Below are 13336 nucleotides of genomic sequence, written 5' to 3' on the forward strand. Positions count from 1 at the left end.
TTCCCACAACCTGGAGTTGCATGATTTACTGCTGACCTAAAGACAATACTGCTAGAACATTGCAATACAGTGCCCCATCTAAATGGTCAACATGGAAATTTTTTTGTGTTTGAAAACACAGAATTGGAAAAGCCTAAAGGAGCTAAAGGGAAGATCAGTCAAGGACAAAAAAAATTCCCTGAACAACTCAAAGTTCATTTAGAGTGGAACAACAGTTTGTTCTTCATTGCGTAGTCAGCACGCAACATTTTCTGCCTTCAAAGCTCCCAGGAGAACTAATGTCCAAGGCAAGGTGCTGCTCTCTGAAACTGGAGGAAGGGAAATGTCAGAGGACACCTGGTGATTTATCCTTGTTACCTCAAGAGCAAGAATCATGTTTTCCATGTGAGCAGAAGCTTACAAACCCAGATACTACACAGGAAACTAGAAAGGCCTGTCTTCATCATTCAGCAGTTGGCACCTTTTTGCCTCAGCACAGGTTTCTCAGAGAAAAGCATTTTACTGCTCTATAGGCAGCTTCACATAACGTCCTTACAGTGACCATGGCCTTCACATCCAGCTGGCTTGCTCTTGGCAGCTCTATTCTGCTGATGTTGGGTGGGGACATTACGTGATATCAGTGTCTTTTAAACCTCTGACCTTAGTGAAACAGTGATTAACGAAAGCAGTATGAACAGTTTAAATGGCAGGAAGGATGCCTGTAGAGCCTCATAACTAAGGCAAAGCCCTAAAACTGTGATTGCTGTATGACAACAAGCAAAAAAACGAGCCAGAAAAGCGAATTATTTATTCAACAAATATGACCTTAGGAAAGGATTGCTCCTATTTCTCCTAAAGGATACTGAGGTCCTATATCCTTGTGTGGGAGTTGGGTGGGTTTCCTCCCCATGGCTCACCAACCCTGGGGAACCTCTGATACCTCTGCCCTAGGTTAGAAAAGCACTTGCCAGAGGAAAAGACGGGAAAAATAAAGAGCTTGTCGTGCGCTGGGGCATCAGAGGACTGAGGAGTAAATCACTATCTGTCTCCCCATTGGCTATTGGATGAGCCTGCTTGAATGGGATGGACCAGCTGTGTGCCACTTCAGCAACCAGCATTGAACGGGATTGTGTTCCTCCCTTCACATGGGAATATGGGGTGTGGGAGTAAGACATGTGACCTGAGGTCTAGACTTTCATGTGTTTGTGCCCTGAAACATGTTTGTCTATTGTAGCTGGGCCGTTAGAAAGCTACTTGCAATTCCCCAGTCCAGTCATCCTCTGCATTTGATGAACTGCTCTGGGCTTTACTGACAACTGTTCTTCGACTTCTGAGTGAGCCCTTCAGAAGTCATAGCAGGCATGATCATCTCTCTGGGGAAGGAAGAGTAAAGCACATGGAATTTCCAGGTGTTGGGGTTTTAGGAGTTCTCCTAGTTTTTTTCTGTTAAAGGCATTTTCCCCATAGGTGTTGCTAGGGGGACAAATTTCTGAGTTCTTCAGAAAAACAAAAGAGCTAGCCATTGGGGCTGGGGTGCATCTGGCTACTCTTTTGTTTCACCTGGGTGTGCAGACAGTGGGTCCCCGGCGTTTGGACGGAGAGGGAGGCTGCTTTCTTCAGCTACTTTTTTTTTCCTTCTGCTGGAGAAGCCCCGGGATCCCAAGCCCGCCTTCCCTGCCCCGCTGGGAGCTGGGCCATGGCCACCCTGCCCTGCTGCTGCTTTGAGCCTTCGCGACATTGTAGCCCTGCTCGCCCTGCCTGCCCAGACCTCCGGGGGGTTCCCACCACAGCTCCGCAGTTTGGATACATCTTGTCTGCCACCCAGGATTTGTGCTCGTCCCTGCCGTTCCAGCCTGCTGCTCCCGAGGGTCCGGCCGGACACCGGGATCGGCTGCCCAGGGGTTTGTGAAGCTCCTTTGTTCCATCCCTCCCGGGATCCCAGGGCACCGGTGCCGCGTGCTCCCCGAGCTCGCTCCGGAGCGCCCCCTGCAGCCGCGGGGGAACCATCGCACCTGCCCTGCTCACCGGGAGCCGCCAGCGCCCCTGCCGGCTGCGAGCGGAACTGCACCCGAGGGGAAAGGGCCCGACAGCCGAGAAGGCTGGCACTGGGTTTGTGATTGTTTGCTGTTACTGCCAGAGTTATTGTCGTTTGTTTGACTTGTTATACACATACGGATATAATAGTAAAGAACTGTCATTCCTATTTCCCACATCTTTGCCTAAAAGCCCCTTGATTTCAAAATTATAATAACTCAGAAGGATGGGGGGTCGCATCTGCCATTCCAAGGGAGGCTCCTGCCTTCCTTAGCAGACACCTGTCTTTCAAGCCAAGACACCAGGAAAGGGGCTATTGTTGTTCCTTGACATTTTCTGAGAAAAGTAGGAGCCTAGCAGGCCATACGGGACCACAGACATACAAAACCTTAAATATCAGGTAGACTCATGACTGTATCTGAGGTGTGAAAAGATGAACAACAGAGATTTCTGGTTTGTGTACATGGAAAAGCCAGGTAGGACCAGAATTAGGCAGAATAATTACTTTCCCCAGCAGAGGAAAGTTTGTTCAGGTCTCCAGCAGGTAGTTCTTCTGAAATTCAGAATAATTTTTTATTTTCTTGGCAATGTGAATACATACAAAGCGTAGAAGGAAAAATTAAGAGTGTGGAAACACATCTTTTGGCTATATTTTAAAAGCAGTTTTATTCCTTTGACATATAATTTTTCAGTTTGATCCCAGTCTTGTAGAAATGTGAAGAAGCCTTTAAGACTTCCAGATCAAACCCATAAACTGGAAAGCTATTTTCCATCTTAAAGATAATTCACCAGTGTCCGCTAACGCACTTGTTCAACGTGCTACTGGGACAGTGTTCAGCACGCATGCCTTCTTCATGGTTATATCCCATTTTGAAACTTCCTATAAGGGAGAATCTGGGAGAGGGGGAAGTGGTATAATTTTATAAAGACCTTGCAGATACCTGGATTTTCAAACACACAGTTCCTATGCAGACAACTTATGAAAGGAGAATCAGACTTTGCATCATGGGCATTTTTGCCACGTTGAGTCATTTCACACTAAATGGATTCTTCCTGAAATTATCTGGGTCTGTTTGTTCTAAAGTATTGTGGGGCTTATACAAATAAAAATTCCAGCAAATTTAATTCAAGCTCAAATACTAGCAAATGAACATTTTCTCTTGGGTTTTTTTATTCATGGCAAAGCAAAGCCTGCGGTATTGATAGTAAAATCTCTGAGAGAATGGATCCTCTGCAAAATCTTCAGAGATTACTAAATTGAAAAATATGTTGATCATGGCAGGGCAGGAGACTTAGTTGCCTGTTTACAATATTCTGACTCTCTTTTCTGACCACAGGGTCATCTTTTTCTGAATGGGGGTTGTTGAAATTATTCTAACATGCCTCCACTCAGGCTGGGGCAGGATGGAGGCACAGAAACCCTACAACAGCTGTGTGTAGCCTCATGTGCTTCTTCAAGCAAAAATGAATTTAGGGGGTTGTTTGGGACTTGTCATTATAGAGTGTATTTAAAAAAAAAACAGCAAAAAACCCAACTGAGAAATTGAAATATACCAACAGTTTAGAAAAAGGGGACCAGGTTTATTTTCTCAGAAAACAATTGTGGATTGTGGTTTTCTTTTGTTCATCACTTATTTTGTCTAAAACAGCAATAACTTGTTCCATCTTAAAGTATCTTCCTGGCAGCAGATATCCTGTGTACAGACTATGAACAAAAAGGTGGTAGTGTTCATGTTCAAGTAAATAAGTGCCAAGTGCCAGGACAGCCTGTGCTAATTGCCCTAATGATGTTGTTTGCTTTGTCTCTAGCACTTTTAGACATTTATTTGCAACCTGCATGAGGCCAATGTAGTTAACACAACAGTGTTAAATAAGATTTAGGTATCAAAATGATAAAATGCTACAACATTCTACTTTTTATCTCATTCAAATAACTCTTTATTTTCTGTAAAAGTAAAGCTGAAAGAAACAGCTTCTTTTCTGGGCAGTAGCCACAACATAACTTCCAAACCTCATGTGCTGGCATCCAACTTGTCATCTGTTCTATCTTTACATCTGTCATCACTGCATCTTTTCAATGTCTTTGCATCTCTTGGTCTTTGCATTATTCATCCTTGCATCCCTCAGTCTCTCTTGGTGTTCTAGTTTAACATCAGCCTGTAGCTGCAGCACACCAGTCAGATCTGTGCACCATCTACTGCTAGTTTGTTCTGGGAGAAATTATCTCCAATCCCCCTCTATGTGGCACAGCATCAAAGGAAACATTATATTTTACCATCTGAATCCAATGCCAAAATAACTTCCCATAAAGATACTAAAACATTTCCGCTTTCTCTTTATGTTAACCATTTTCCCTCAAGTGTTCTGTCAAAGCTGAAAGTTGCTGTCTACTGGGAACAGCAATCTGATGAAGCTGAAGTCTTCTTCAACAGACCAGAAGCATCCTCTTTCATCCACACCAGTCCAGAGTACTTCCAGCTGGGATCTCAAGTGCTGGCATAACAGAGGAGAAAGAGTGAAGGACTGAGTGTTGTTGCACTTTCAGTGCTTGACCTCATCACTAGCACTGTCAACAAGTTGTCAGCATCTGCATAGGACTGGGGAGACGAACAGCTGGGCACCATTTCTATTGCTGCAGGCTGGAAAGAGTCACCTCCACAGCCCAGAGGCTGCCAGCCCCCAGTGCCATCCTGTCCAAGGTCTAACTCATGTCCAAGCCTACTCCAAAGCACTTTTCTCCACTTTCTGAGATCCTCCAAAAACAGATGACCATCTGCAATTGCTTTCGAAAACCAACTGTAGGTAGATATTTTCCTCTCAAAGATTCTGGGGCAGCATTAATAGGATCTAAAAGACAGTCTAAGAATGCAGAATCAATTAAACATTATAAAAATAGTTGTCTTGATCGTGAAATACATTTTCAGCAGTAACCTCCTGAGACATGACCATAAGCTCCTTTTGTCTGTGTTAGTTGTCCCAGTTTCATGAAGCCATTGCGGTTGGATTTTATGCCAGACGTAGGGATTCTTCAAAAATAAGACCTCCCTTCTTGAGAGATCCCACAAAACGCAGTCTTCCAAAATGTGGAAAGTTTCTTGCTGTTTTCTGGTGCATGAAACAACAGTTAACACAGATAACCAGTAACACACTAAGTTTCCTCCTCAGGATGGACAAAAGGAGCCTGGAGAAGCACAAATTTGTCTCTCAGCTCATTTTGCCATGTGGAACCGTCCCCCTCAGTCGTGTTTCGGTGCTTTCTTTGTTACACTGAACATCTATTGCTCATGGAAGGTCTTCAAATTCTTCCTCAGTTTGGAGCTTTTCTCTAAAATTACCCTGGCTTGTATCTTAGGGGATTTGTTGACACATAATTCATATGAAAGATGACTATGTTAAATGTCATGGAACAATATGGCACACTTCAAGGTGTCTGTAGCTAGTTAGTGAAGCAATAGACGCATAGCAGGGATTTTTAGAGCTGTAGTAAGGGATGAAGTGACATACAGAATCAGCAGTGTTCTGATTAGAAATAATTTTTTTTTTCTTAGGATGTTTTCTGCCAGACTTGTATTTTGCCCATCATATTCAATTTTTCTAAATCACATTTGCTTAATTTCAAATATTATTGTACTTTGCATGGAAGAGAAAGCTTGTACTAATTACCATAGTCCATTTTTAAAAGTTCAGCATCCTTTCCCATGAGTTAAAGTATCTCTGTACAACATAAAGCTTCTCATGTGCAGATGTGAAAGCACTTCTTAAGGCAGATTAATGTCATGGGTCCCTTTTGCAGATGGGGTAAGGGACATACTGGGCAGTGACAGGACTTCCTCAAGGTTAACATGAAGACATTGCTAAGAGAAGTGAGGCTTCATAGCTGTTGGATTAACACTGAGCACAAAGCACTAAAATGCTAGGGAATTGTTTTGGAGAAAAGTCATATAAAAGTAAAGTACTGCACTTACTTCATAAGAAGGGCAGTAAGTGCCAAAGCTTGCCTGCAGTGTGAATCTAGTCTTGGCAGGGGGTCATTTTTAGAAAAGGTTGCTCCAGCCAGAGTAGTGGCCTTCAGAAACACTGGGCTGACGTACACCAACAGTTTGCAATTCCTTGCCATAGGATATGAACTCAGACATACAGGAAAATGCTCAGTCAAGTCAACAATCAGCTGGATTTGTGATACTCAGAATGTGCTTTTCTGGCTTGGTGTCCTGTACTTTGCAGTCTTTCTTTAAACAGAGCAGCTGAGCTTGCAGGAGAAAGGGACAGGAAGCGGATTATGCTTCCTGGGCCCACTTCACTGTGTCATTCACGCCTATCTCTGAGCAGCACAGTGATAACACAGTGCTCCATACAGAAGGGAAAATAGTTCCTTGGTGACTACTATTTTATATTTAACCCTTTAGCTCTTCTCTTTAGTGTTATCCATATTTGGTGCATGCATAAGGACAGGTAATAAATCGCACTTTGACACTAATAGACAGAATTTCATTTCTTACATGTAAAAATTAGGCATCTTAGCCTGGGAAGCAGAGCTTGAAAAATTCAATTGACCACTGGTGGCCAAAAGACCATCCCACTAGCCAAGTGCTGGATGGAGGGCTCTGTCTGCAACATCAAAGAGGAATAAAATCCTGGTGAGGAGAGCAGCTAGAACTCCCTGCAGGCAAAAGTTTTCATTCTTTGCCAGTAGCTGAAAACAGTTAAATATAAGCAAGTTCCCTGTGCATATCACAGATAGTAATTTGTTATTCTTCTAGTACAAAATGTTTATAAGTCAAGCTTGGATGTATTCTGCAAGCTTGCCCCTTTTGGTCCAGGGAGGCAGTAAGATACCCACTGATCTGTTCCATGATCATTGAGGGGGGAAAATGCAGAAAGACCCAGCAAACAATTAGAAGAAACTCTGGCCAGAGACACTGTGGCACAGGGACTTGGTGCAACAGGGCTCCTGCTGCAGGCAGATAAGCATCCTGAAGTGAGCAGATTCCAGTGTATGGAGATGTGTCAACGCTATTGACTGCAGCAGAATGCAGAGATGGCTCAGAAAATGAAATAAAATAACCTTAAGACCAGAACCAGAACAACAGTCAATTCAAGGACTCAGTGTTTAATGAAAGCTTTCATTCAAGGAAAAAAAATTTCTGAGCCATGAAGAAGGTTAAGTATGCTTTCAGTCTGCCATGTCTGGATGATAGTAGCCAATCTATCAGGAAAAAATATTTTATTTTTACAGGCAAAGTGCTCTGTTTGTCCTTGGAATCTGTCCCAGAACCAAACAGGTTTCTACATCTGGATCTTTTCATCATGTGTGTTTATCTGCGAGATAGTTAATATGCATAGCCCTGCTTCATTTTTCATGACTGACCTTATAGAGTGCAACCCAAGCGCCTTTCAAGTTTGCACCTTTCAATTTTACACCTTTTTAGACAGTTATCTTTCAAACTGTATTTTAAGTGTGTCTCAAGAAATTGATTATGAAATTCTGCTTAAAATTATGCTGAAGGAAGGTACACAGTAGCATTAAACTAAATCAATACATAAGCACATTTACATGAAGGCTAGTTCTAGAAAAAGGCTGAGTAGCACCTGCTTCTATGCGAAACCGATCTCTCCGTTTTCTGAGTAACTCATATTTTCAAGTTGATGAGCAGATTCAAAGCAGGAATTTCAAGAAGCTGGAGATCATTTAGAAGCAGAAATCAACATTGACTTTCACCAGAACATGGAAATCATCATTATCCTGAAAACTTCTTGTTGGGCCTTCACAGGGTCTAAATTTGGCAACTCAGTCAGCAGAAGAGATTGTTTAACTTTTGTTACAGGGCTGATGGTGCCAACCCACCCTGGTGAGCGAGACTTAGCAAAGAAATATTATACAGAAAGACCCTTATCAGGCCTTGTATTACCCACAGTGTAGGCAGGGCCCAGCTGTAAAAATGTGTAGAGACACCTCCATAGAAAATGCAAACCCAGATAATGCCCGTAAGCAACCAAATGGATGGTTTAGTAATTTAAAATGCTTGCAAGTGAAGGTCATAAGCTGTGTGAGCTGGAACTGATGAGCATCTTCAAAATTATGTATCTAGCAGGCTGAAGTTTAACTTGGAAAGTCCTCTGAGGATCTGTGATAGTCTCAAGGAGACGATAGTTAAGTTCGTAAGAAGTTTCCCCAAAATCCATGGTCTGTAAAGAGAAGAGTGGGACACTAAGAAAAGGGACTCATGAAATTCATACAAAGAGATGACTCCTTGAAAGGAAATCTGGAAGACTTACTAGCAAAGTAAGCAGAGGTTAAGGAGAAAAAAGAACTTCAGAAAGAAAGAAGCACAAAATTTCAAGAAGAGAATGGCTCCTGAGGGGCTGAAGAGTGTAAGTGGGAAGGAACAACTTTGGGCTTTGGCCAGGAGGAGGGCATTAAAGGCAGCTTGATATGTGTGATGTGTTAGCAGTAGGGAAGGAAAACAGAGTAGAGGGAGGCAAGAGTGAGACAGAAAAAAAATACAGTTACAGGAATAAATTCTGAACTGCAGTGACTGAACTTCAAAGTACAGGAAAGTGGGTGACAGACATCAAAGTATAGACCCAAAGGTTTTCTTTTTTTTACAGGCTGGAATGTGCTAAAGCTTGTTGTGTATAGGGAAGGAGCTGGAGGATAGGCAAACAGAGTAAGATAATGGGTTGAGATGGAGTGAAGAAGAATAATAAAATGGGCACAAGAGGTCAGGAGACCATATGTGCAAATGCAGTTACTATAAGGAGAGAGCAGAAGACAAACTGCATTTTTGATGGCTGTTGAGTAGAGGAAGAAGAAATATAAGCTGGATAATGGGGGAAGTTGGGCTATATTCTGCAGGGACTGGTAAGATCCTTCATGAGAAAAAAGAAATCTGATGGAAGGATATTTTGAGAAGTGAGCCAAAAGACTCCTGGAAAGGCGAGATGTTTATCTGGAAGAATGAGTTACAAAGAGCAGCACAGGGGAATGTTGGAGCCGACAGTGATATTTTTAGATGAATTTGGTGTTGTAGAGACAGCAGGAGAAGGTGGAGAAGAGACAGACACATCACAAAATAGTGAGGATGAGTGTCAGGCAGAAAGGACAGAAATGGGAATGGCTATGGTGTTTAGCAGCATAAATAGAGAAGGATGGGGATTGTCAGATTAGCTCTGAGCTTGTTCAGGTGAAGGTAGAAGAGCAGCAGGCAAGGGAAGAACTGTAAAGGGATGAGAATGCAGAGCATGCATGGACAAGAAAGGGAGGAGAAATAAGCAGAGTTACAGCAGGAGTCAAAAAGAATAGTCTAGATGAGGTTTCTAAAGAAGTCTGTCAGTGTGACGTTTTCAGCTGTTCTTGTGAAGTCAGGAGGCAGTGACCTGTGCCTCTGGAGAGACTGAGCAGGCTGGGAACATCCTTGAATGTGATCACATGATCCTCTGTTGGCTTCTCAGCAACCTCACCCGGAATCTTAGTCCAGCCCCAGTACTGGTTGCTTCTCTTAAATGAGACTTTTAAATCTCGTAACACATGATACAATTTAAGGAAAATCAAACCAGTAAAAGCCCTTCTGCACTGCAGAAAGTTATACTGCTATCAAAATATTCCTTTGTAGATATAAAAATGAGGATCACTTTTATAGCATGTGGTCTGGTTAAACTTAAAATTGATGAGTTAGGGGCCAACACTGAGAAATAAGTTCCCTTTTCTGAACATTACATTTCATAATGAATTCGTCCAGTGATTATGTAGATCCCATGGCTATATCAACATAGCTCCCACTGTCAGTGCTTCAGGGAGTGCCTACAAATTCCCTAACTGGGGGTGAGGTACTTTGTACCAACAAAGCTGGACTCCAGTCCTTCTGGAAGTTGGTTCCAATCAATCTTCTACATCTTCCCCCTCTTCCTTAGTAGGGTTTTACTTCCTAATACTTAGCATGGTGGTTCAAACATCACCTTTTGTCACTTTACCTCAGGCTTTTCACAAAGGCCTGATATTGAGCAGAAAGTCACTGCAGACAATATACCAACCTCCAGCATCTGGCTTGCAGGGCACCTCCAGTCTCATGGTATCCATAGAAACCAGCACAGCACCAGACGCAGCACATCAGCCTTTGTCCATGCTGTTCAGAACACGTGTTCTGATCACCACCAGCAGCTTGTTCACTCTCTACATTACAGCCTCCTTACTTCTGCTGGCGTTTACCTGAGACCCATCACAGAGACAGAGACAGTGCCCTCAGCATGAGTGGTAAGAAGTCCCTCAGCCACACTGCCCTCAGTCGCTGGTTGAAAGGGGGACAGGATTTTACATCTCATTCCAGGATGCCAAGGAGTAAGACAGTAAGGGAAAAAGGTTTAGCAATGCAAAACCTTAGCACTTATCACCCTGGGATCTTTTGCTCTCTTTACAGATCAAGGACATTGTGTTTGCCCAATGGCCTCAGTGCCTAGACTGCCACTGCCAGCACCCGGAACCAGTACCAAGGCTAAAGAGTCCACAAACCCAGTCTCCAGAGGGCTCTGACATTTCATTAAGTGAACAACAAACTAACTCTGACACCACAGCCAGCAGTATCAGAACTTCCCAGGATCTTGGACACCAAGAGATCTCCTGGTTGTATTCAATGTATTTCTACATAACTAGCAACTACAGTCACTAAAAGTAGTCCCCCAAGCTTCATGGCATATTGTCTCTGTCCCTGTCAGTAGGGACCTTTCCACTGAACAGAATATTTCTGAAGTACCAACCCTCTTTAGTACACCCTGGTCATTGCCCAGCCAAACTCTAAATGTGTGGGACAATGTTGTTGAGAACTCCCAAGAATCTCTGGGTCATAGCAACAATCAGTACTTTAATCCCTGCCTAAATTCCAGGTTGTCACAGTAGCCATGCAGGAGAAAAATCTGCCAAGCTGCCAGCGTGCCAGAGGCTGGAATGCAGCTCAGTCCAAACATGTCAGTGCAGTGAGGCCATTAACCTTGCAATTTGCAACTCTGCAAAGTTGCAAGCAGAGTTGCAAATTGCAAGAAAATATTGTCTGGCATTGCAAAGATGAGACTAACCCCTTGAGTAAGATTGTCTCAGGGTACTGAAAAGTTAACAGTATTAAAAAAAAGGCAGGTGTGAGCAAGTTGCTTGAACGGATCGGCTGGACCACAGACACCGTGGTTGCAGCTCTAATCATACAAAAAGCATCACAAGCAGCAACTTTTTAAACTCTGAGAAAGACTAACTTCCTTTCTCTTTGCCATTGATAGTTGCCATGAGATCCCTAGTTATTTATAAACCGTGCTGCTGTAGGGAACCCTATAAATATCCAGAGTGATAAGCATGCCCTTACTATTCTTAGAGTGGACAACTAAGTAAAAATGGAAATCACCCTTGGCCTACTGGAACTTCTGCAGTCACATCCTCTGTCCCAAACCCATCAAGCTAAAAGCAGCATTGCCAGCTCTGGACTTGACCTCACTGTCATAATCAGCTCTTCGGTCATACCTCAATCTCTGTATCTGATAAGGTGACAGCTGGGTATCTGACCACCACACAGTCAATGAACCCAAGAGGAGATGCAGGACATTTGATAGACAGTGCAGGAAAATGGACAATGCACAGCATAGAAGATTATATTCTTCTAAGTGCAAAGATTATTGTTAGGAACAGCACAAATAGGTCCAAATGTGGCCCTAGCCATGACAAAAAACACCTGTAAAAACTCGGTTTTGCACAGGAGTATTTGTTGCCTAGTTCTTCTAGTATATACTATGCAATGCTTTCAGTTTACGCTTTTCTGGGCTCACTTGTTTTTGACCTCTTCTTGCTGCTGAAGACTTTTAAAGGGCTACTTCAAACCTACCTGTGAATGAATGAGAAATCTACTCCTGTTCCAGCAGAGAGCTCAGTGCATACTTCTCTGAGTGCTCACTGTCAGGCTGCAGCTGCCCTGGGAATTATCATCTCAAGGAGGAAAATAAGGGCAAACTGCTTGATTTTATTTGATCACCAGCGAGGCCACACCTGGAGTACTGTGTCCAGTTTCATGGCCCTCAGTTCAAGGGGAATGTGGAGAAACTGGAGAAGGCGCAGCAATGGTCAGTCAAGATGGTCAGGGGCCTGGAGTCCCAAAGAGAGGTTGTGGGAGGTGGGCTTATTTAGTGTTGTGAAGGGAAGGCTAAGGGAGGATGTAAGGCTGGCTGTAAGGGAGTCACAAACACAAAAAAGCCAAACTCTTCTTGGTCAGGGCAGATGATGGTGTAAAACGTGGCAAAAACATGAAGAAGCAAAAGGCATTCATGCAACTCTGACAGATAGTGATTGCCTAAAACATTCAGCCCATGTGTTCCTCTGGTGGAGTCTGAACAGACAATGATCTCCAAAACCACTGTTGTTCACTGTTGGCTGAGGGATTCAGCAAATGTAGCAATGTCTGGTACCAAAACATTTATAACTGAAAACTACACAGAAATCAGGCCTGAAACCAGAGAAAAATTAATGTTACGTTAACTTACTGAAAGCTGAATTAATACTTTCTGGATCTAATTGGGTTTACTCTTCACACTCTTTGACTACTTGTATTACTTATGAGGTGTCTTCCATAAGAGCATTTCAATGCCTTTTGAATTAAAGGAATAACTCAAAGAATTAAACGTTTCAGAATTGGTGAAACTATTTCTTTCTCTCTGTTTTGTTATAATATTATTTCTAAGTGCACAAAAGAGTTAAGGCATAAACATCCCAGAATAAAAATTGTGTCTGACAGCTATAATGTCACTTTGTAGCCAGAGGGAACATTCCTGCTGTCACTAAAATACCGCGGATGTAGCCAATTGAACAAAAATGGTACTGTCTAAACAAACTCAGCACACAATGGTTAGTTCCTAACTTCAGAGGTTCAGCAGACCAACTGTGCTCCAGACAATGCTGAGTTTGTTTAAAGTGTAATACATTTAGTTGGGCATGCTTATATATGAGTTATTGTAAAGTTGCTTCAGGCTAAATTCATTTCTGCTGCAACACCACTGAAATGAGTGTACTTACAACAGAGATTAATTTGGCCCATTATGTACTAAACTTGCAGATCTTTCTATAAAAAAGAACTATTCTTTTTGCAATTGATCTTGTTCACTGCAGTCATTTAAACACAAAGAAAGTCTTATCTGTGTTACCCCGGTGTGGTGGAGTTATACTGGATTTACGTTGTTGCAACTGAGAGAATTCTTTCAGCTGAAAATAAAGACAGCTGCCCAAGTTACATGCAGATCACTGCACTTCTCCTATACACCAAAACACTTGTAATGCACATTTCAGTGTCATGCACGACTT

Source organism: Corvus moneduloides, chromosome 2, assembly GCF_009650955.1.
Source record: "Corvus moneduloides isolate bCorMon1 chromosome 2, bCorMon1.pri, whole genome shotgun sequence".
Taxonomy (NCBI): Eukaryota; Metazoa; Chordata; class Aves; order Passeriformes; family Corvidae; genus Corvus; species Corvus moneduloides.